Source organism: Pantherophis guttatus, chromosome 1 (genome assembly GCF_059756535.1).
Source record: "Pantherophis guttatus breed Tessera chromosome 1, ASM5975653v1, whole genome shotgun sequence".
In the NCBI taxonomy this organism is placed as follows: Eukaryota; Metazoa; Chordata; class Lepidosauria; order Squamata; family Colubridae; genus Pantherophis; species Pantherophis guttatus.
In genome coordinates this window covers 336,550,265-336,556,264 of record NC_142063.1, presented here as the reverse complement: position 1 = coordinate 336,556,264, position 6,000 = coordinate 336,550,265, and the positions used below count along the sequence as shown (strand labels likewise).

Below are 6,000 nucleotides of genomic sequence, written 5' to 3'. Positions count from 1 at the left end.
AGAAGTTGTGGATGCTCCAACACCGGAAGTTTTGAAGAAGAGATTGGACATCTATTGGTCCAGAATGGTGTAAGGATTCCTGTTTGAGCAGAAAGTTGGACTACACTCCAAGGTAGTGGTGAAATCCAAATTGTTTTACTACCGGTTCTGTGGGCGTGGCTTGGTGGGCGTGGTGTGGCTTGGTGGACGTGGCTTGGTAGGCAGGGGGAAGGATACTGCAAAATCTCCATTCCCACCCCACTCCAGGGGAAGGATACTGCAAAATCCCCATTCCCTCCCCACTCCTGGGGGAAGGATATTGCAAAAATCTCCATTCCCACCCCACTCTGGGGCCAGCCGGAGATGGTATTTGCCGGTTCTCCAACCTACTCAAAATTTCCGCTACGGGTTCTCCAGAACCTGTCAGAACCTGCTGGATTTCACCCCTGCTCCAAAGTCCCTTCCAACTCTTGTTATTCTGTTAAACGATCCCGCTCCCCCCCTCCCCCTTTGTTTACTATGCCAGCCAGACCGAATAGTAATGAGTTGATCTCACCTGCTTCCTGGCTAAGTGTGAATTGAATGGAATATGTAAGGACGCTTCTTCCTGCTTTACATCTCTACTAGATGACCACCAAGGCCCCTTCCAACTCTCTTACTGTTATATCTCCTTCCCTTTTCATCCCTGGACCAAAGATGGGACTCCCTCTGCCAACTTCACCCCTTCCTTAGCGCCCCGTTCACAGCATCTCTTTGTCCTTCGCGTAAGCAATGCCAACGCTGTGCCCAAACCCACGGGTGAGGTTTGACAGTGGAAAGGGCCCCCTAGCGGCCACGAGAGTCCTTGCCACGAGACGGTGGAGGGAGAGAGAGAGAGAGAGAGAGAGAGAGCAGACGCATCTCCTACTCTACATCAACAATGCGCTTGCAGCCGCTCTCTCTGATGAGGGGATGCGAAGCAGCTGGATGCACTCTTGAGTCTCTCGCCTGCCTCTTTCTTTCGCTCGCTCTCTCCCTTCTTCTTCTTCTTCCCTCCTCCTTTTTCTTCCTTCGCTCCATCATTCTCACCTTGATGTCGGCTGGTGGGATCCTTCCTGCCTTGTGAATCCAGTGAACCGGGGGAGCAAAATTCCAGGTAAAGGAAAAGAGCTGGGGCGAACTGCAACGTAAACCGAACGCAGGGCTCAAACACGACATGTGTTAGAGAGAATCGGGGCTCTAGAGCCGGATCAGAAACGCTGGTCCTCCTGATGTTTAAAACGGATGTATGTGTGTGTGTGTACATTTGGAGTTATTTGCGCACATGGATTTTTTTGCACGTTTCCTCCTCCCCAAAAAAAGGAGGAAGGGGGGGAAACTGGCATGGTGGCTGAAGATGATTAAGGAAACAACTCTTGGGTTTCTTATGGATGGGGAAATGTGGTGGAATGAATGGGGTTTTTGGGGGGGGTGAGGAGGAAATCTCTGTTGTCTGACTGTAATAGGAAGCGACAGAGCAAGATTGGTTTTCTGGAGAATGTGGGGTGAACCTCGTGTTTTGGGTGCAAGCTGAGATTCTCGTGGGGGGGGGAAGCAACTCAGGAAAGGGGGGGCTTCTAATTTGTTTAAGTCAGAGTGAGAGGGCACCGGCTGCTGATAGCATAAAGGTACTGTACTACTTGCCTATGCATCCTGATCTGCCAACTTGTCAGTCCAAGCTGTCACTTTGCTTGACGGGAGAGGAAGAAAATATTGTGTCAATATTGGGGGCTTTGCAAAACAAGGACGCTCAGATGTCCCTATTCGCTGCAATTTGAAAGTGCCGTTTGACTGTTTTCATCTCTCTTGTCTCCATCCGTCTGTCCGTCCGTCCTTCATCCTATCCAGAAATCACCTTGTTTGGCTTGCAATTAAAAGACAAGCGTAACATTTCGTTTTAAGAACAGGGTTGATTCAGCGGTGACAAAAGTAAATTGGGCAATGTGTTTCGAATTGTGATGTTGGCTGAATGGACAGACAGCCTTGCAGGAAGGGCTGCCTCCTCTCTTGCTTGGCCATTGCCACAACAGGTTCACGGCAAACACTGGCCAATGTTGGTTCCTGTGCTTCGAAGGTGGATTGTGACACAAGGGTTGGCACGTGGGCAATGTGGACTGAATAGATGTGTGCCCGCTTGTGGACAATTGTAAACATGTGTGCGCTTCCTCGCCTTTCTCTCAGGGTCAATGGAAGGTGTAGCCTTCTTGGTAAGTAGTTGCCTTGAATGGATACTCTCATTGTGCAGGACTCATTTGAACTGAATTCCAATACCTTATTTGGCGAAGTGTGATTAGACACACAAGGAATTTATCTCTGGTACAGAAGCTCTCAGTGTACATGAAAACAACAGAATCATCATCACCATCATCATCATCATCATCATCATCCCAGTAAAAGTCGGGAGTAAAGATAATAGATAAAGGTAAAGGTTCCCCTCGCACATATGTGCTAGTCGTTCCTGACTCTAGGGGACGGTGCTCATCTCCGTTTCAAAGCCAAAGAGCCAGCGCTGTCCAAAGACGTCTCCGTGGTCATGTAGCCGGCATGACTCAACACCAAAGGCACACGGAACGCTCTTATCTTCCCACCAAAGATGGTCCCTATTTTTTCTACTTGCATTTTTTATGTGCTTTTGAACTGCTAGGTTGGCAGAAGCTGGGACAGGTAATGGGAGCTCACGCCGTTAGGCGGCACTAGGGATTCGAACCGCTGAACTGACGACCTTTTGATCGACAAGCTCAGCGTCTTAACCACTGAGCCACCGCATCCCTCAAAAAGATAATGAGAAGGATGGTTAATAACACTACAGCCGTGCTGCATGGATAAATACACCAAGACATTAGACAGCACTGTGAGAATTAGGTGTTCAAGCAGAGTGATGGGACAAGGGAAAAATACTGTCCCTGTGCTTACTGTAGTTATTTTGGCAAGTTGTTTTGGCATGCAGTGCCCTATAATGCTGTCCCAAGGGGAGGAATTGAAACAGTCTACAGTATGTCCAGGATGTGAGGGGTCTGGCGATTTCTTCTGCAGAAGGAGGGGCACATGACCCAGAATATTTCTCGCCTTGATTAGTATTCATCCATTGCTTCTTGTCCTGCATTCAGGTGCTTTGGAGAATAGATTGACTCCTTGAGCCCCTTAGACACTGAAGCACTGAGCACAAAATCTGAGCCTGATTGAACCCAACATTTCTGTTGCTAAGTGAGACAGTTGTTAAGTGAGTTTTGCCCCCATTATACGACCTTCCTTGCCATACCCTTAGATATTGGAGCTGCCATAAAGAAGAGGGGGTCAACCTTAGTATGTCTAGTTTAATGAAAAGAAGAGCTAGGAGTGACATGATAGCAGTGTTCCAATATCTCAGGGGCTGCCACAAAGAAGAGGGAGTCAAGCTATTCTCCGAAGCACCAGAATGCAGGATAAGAAGCGATGGATGGAAACCAATCAAGGAGAGAAGCAACTTAGAACTAAGGAGAAATTTCCTGACAGTTAGAACAATTAATCAGTGGAATGACTTGCCTCCAGAAGTTGTGAATGCTCCAAGTTCTTAAAGAAGAGATTGGACAACTATTTGTCTGAAATGGTATAGAGGTTCCTGCCTGAGCAGGGGTTGGATTAAAAAACCTCCAAGGTCCCTTCCAACTCTGGTTTTCTATTATCTGATCTGTTATCTGTTATTTGGAAGTGACTCATTTCACAAAACTGTCTTCGTCCTTGCCCTGTAAAGCTCATCGATTCACTCAGGTACATAGGGAGCTTCCTTATACACTGTTAATCTGACTGATTAGTCCAATAGTATCTACTCTGGTGGCCCCCAGCCTTCAGGCACTGATTGATACAGGTAATCCTTGATTTACCATCACAACTGAGACCATTGCTGAACAAGGCGGTTGTTATGTGAATTGTGCCCAATTTTTTTTTTATTTATTTATTTATTAAATTTGATTTATATGCCGCCCTTCTCCGGAGACTCAGGGCGGCTTACAATGCGTTAAGCAATAGCCTTCATACTTTTGTATATTTATACAAAGTCAGCTTATTGCCCCCACAAACTGGGTCCTCAATTTACCCACCTTAGAAAGGATGGAAGGCTGAGTCAACCTTGAGCCTGGTGAGAATTGAATTCGCAGTAATTGCAGGCAGCTGGATGTTAAATGCTGCCTTAGGAGGCATTAGCCTCCTACGCCACTCAGGCTCCTGAGTGTAAGATCTTTTTTTTTTTGCCATGGTTATTTATTTATTTATTTATTTTTAAATTTGATTTATATGCCGCCCTTCTCCGGAGACTCAGGGCGGCTTACAATGCGTTAAGCAATAGCCTTCATACTTTTGTATATTTATACAAAGTCGTTTATATTTATATTTATTGCCCCCACAAACTGGGTCCTCATTTAACCTACCTTAGAAAGTGAATCACTGCAGTTGTTAAGTGAATCACACAGTCGTTAAGTGAATTCAGCTTCCCCTATTGACTTTGCTTGTTGGAAGATAATTAGGAAGGTTGCAATGGCGATCAGATAACTTCAGAATGCAGCAGCTCTTGTAAATGCATGCTGGTGGTCAAAACGCATGAATTTTGAGCATAACAATAGCAATAGCACTTAGATGTATATGTCACTCTCCGAGCAGTTTACAAAATCAGCATTATTGCCCCCAATCATCTGGGTCCTCATTTTACCGACCTCGAAAGGATGGAAGGCCGAGTCAACTTTGAGCCGGTCAGGATTGAACTGCTGGCTGTGTGCAGAGTTAGCCTGCCACACCACATTCTAACCACTGCGGCTCATGAGCACAGTTGTAAGTACAAAGACTGGTTGTAAGTCATTTTTTTCATCGACGCAGTAGCTAAATGAATGTTTGTAAGTCTGCAGTTTTTTATTGGTCTGCAGTTTTCATCATCCCTGATCATTGTAAACACAGGTAAAGCGAAGAACAGGTAGCCTTCAAGTTACAACCATTTGCTTAGCGACCATTCAAAGTTACAATGGCACTGAAATGAAGTGACTTATGACTATTTTTCACACTTTTAACTATTTGCAACATCCCCATGGTCACAATAATTTGGATAATTGGCAACTGGTTCATATTTATGATGGTTGCAGCATCCCGGAGTTGTGTGATCCTTTTTTTGCAACCTTCTGACAAGCAAAATCAATGGGGAAGACAGATTCGCTTTTAACAAAGGTCTCACTGAGTTAACAATTGCAGGGATTCACTTAACAATGGGGGCAAGAAAGGTTGTAAAGTGGGGCCAAACTCCCAACTGTCTCACTTAGCAACAGAAATGTGGGGCTCAATTGGGGCCGTAAATCGAGGACTACCTGTACTGTGTATTTGTCAGAACTGCCCTGAATTAGTAAAGGTTTTCCCTGCTCTGAAATAGAGGAAGTTTCTTCATCACCTGCTGCCTAATTCTTTTGAACTGGAGACATCGGTGAGAAAACCTCGTGCGCAGAAGATGCTATGTCATTGAATCACAACATTTTGGATGGGAAGATGGCTCCTTAAGTCACTGAGACTCACTTCCTATTCAACGCAGGCATCCAATGGCTGTCCAGTCTCTGCTTGGGGACCCCCAAGGGAAAGATCCCCCCAACCTCTCTAGATCAGGGGTCACCAACTTTTCAGACCTCAGGGACCGCTACATAATTTTAAATCCTGTGGACCACTAATATGATCTGTCTAATGACTGGCTAAGGGACGCGGTGGCTCAGTGGCTAAGACGTTGAGCTTGTCGATCGAAAGATTGGCAGTTGAGTGGTTTGAATCCCTAGTGCTGCATAATGGGGTGAGCTCCCGTTCCTTGTCCCAGCTTCTGCCAACCTAGCAGTTCGAAAGCATGTAAAAAATGCAAGTAGAAAAATAGGGACCACCTTTGGTGAGAAGGTAACAGCGTTCCGTGTGCCTTTGACATTCAGTCATGCTGGCCATGTGACCATGGAGTTGTCTTCGGACAGCACTGGCTCTTTGGCTTTGAAACGGAGATGAGCACCGCCTCCT

General features: G+C 46.0%; 1 protein-coding gene across 2 annotated transcripts in view; it reads left to right on the top strand.

The window, feature by feature from the left end:
- Window positions 1-863: 863 nt before the first annotated feature.
- RAP1GAP2 (RAP1 GTPase activating protein 2) overlaps window positions 864-6,000 on the top strand; it is a 337,137-nt gene continuing 332,000 nt past the window's right edge. For both annotated transcript variants that reach the window (XM_087883431.1, XM_034420788.3), the window contains exon 1: window positions 864-1,114. The gene's annotated coding sequence lies outside the window, so the exon portion shown is untranslated. The remainder of the gene's footprint in view (window positions 1,115-6,000) is intronic.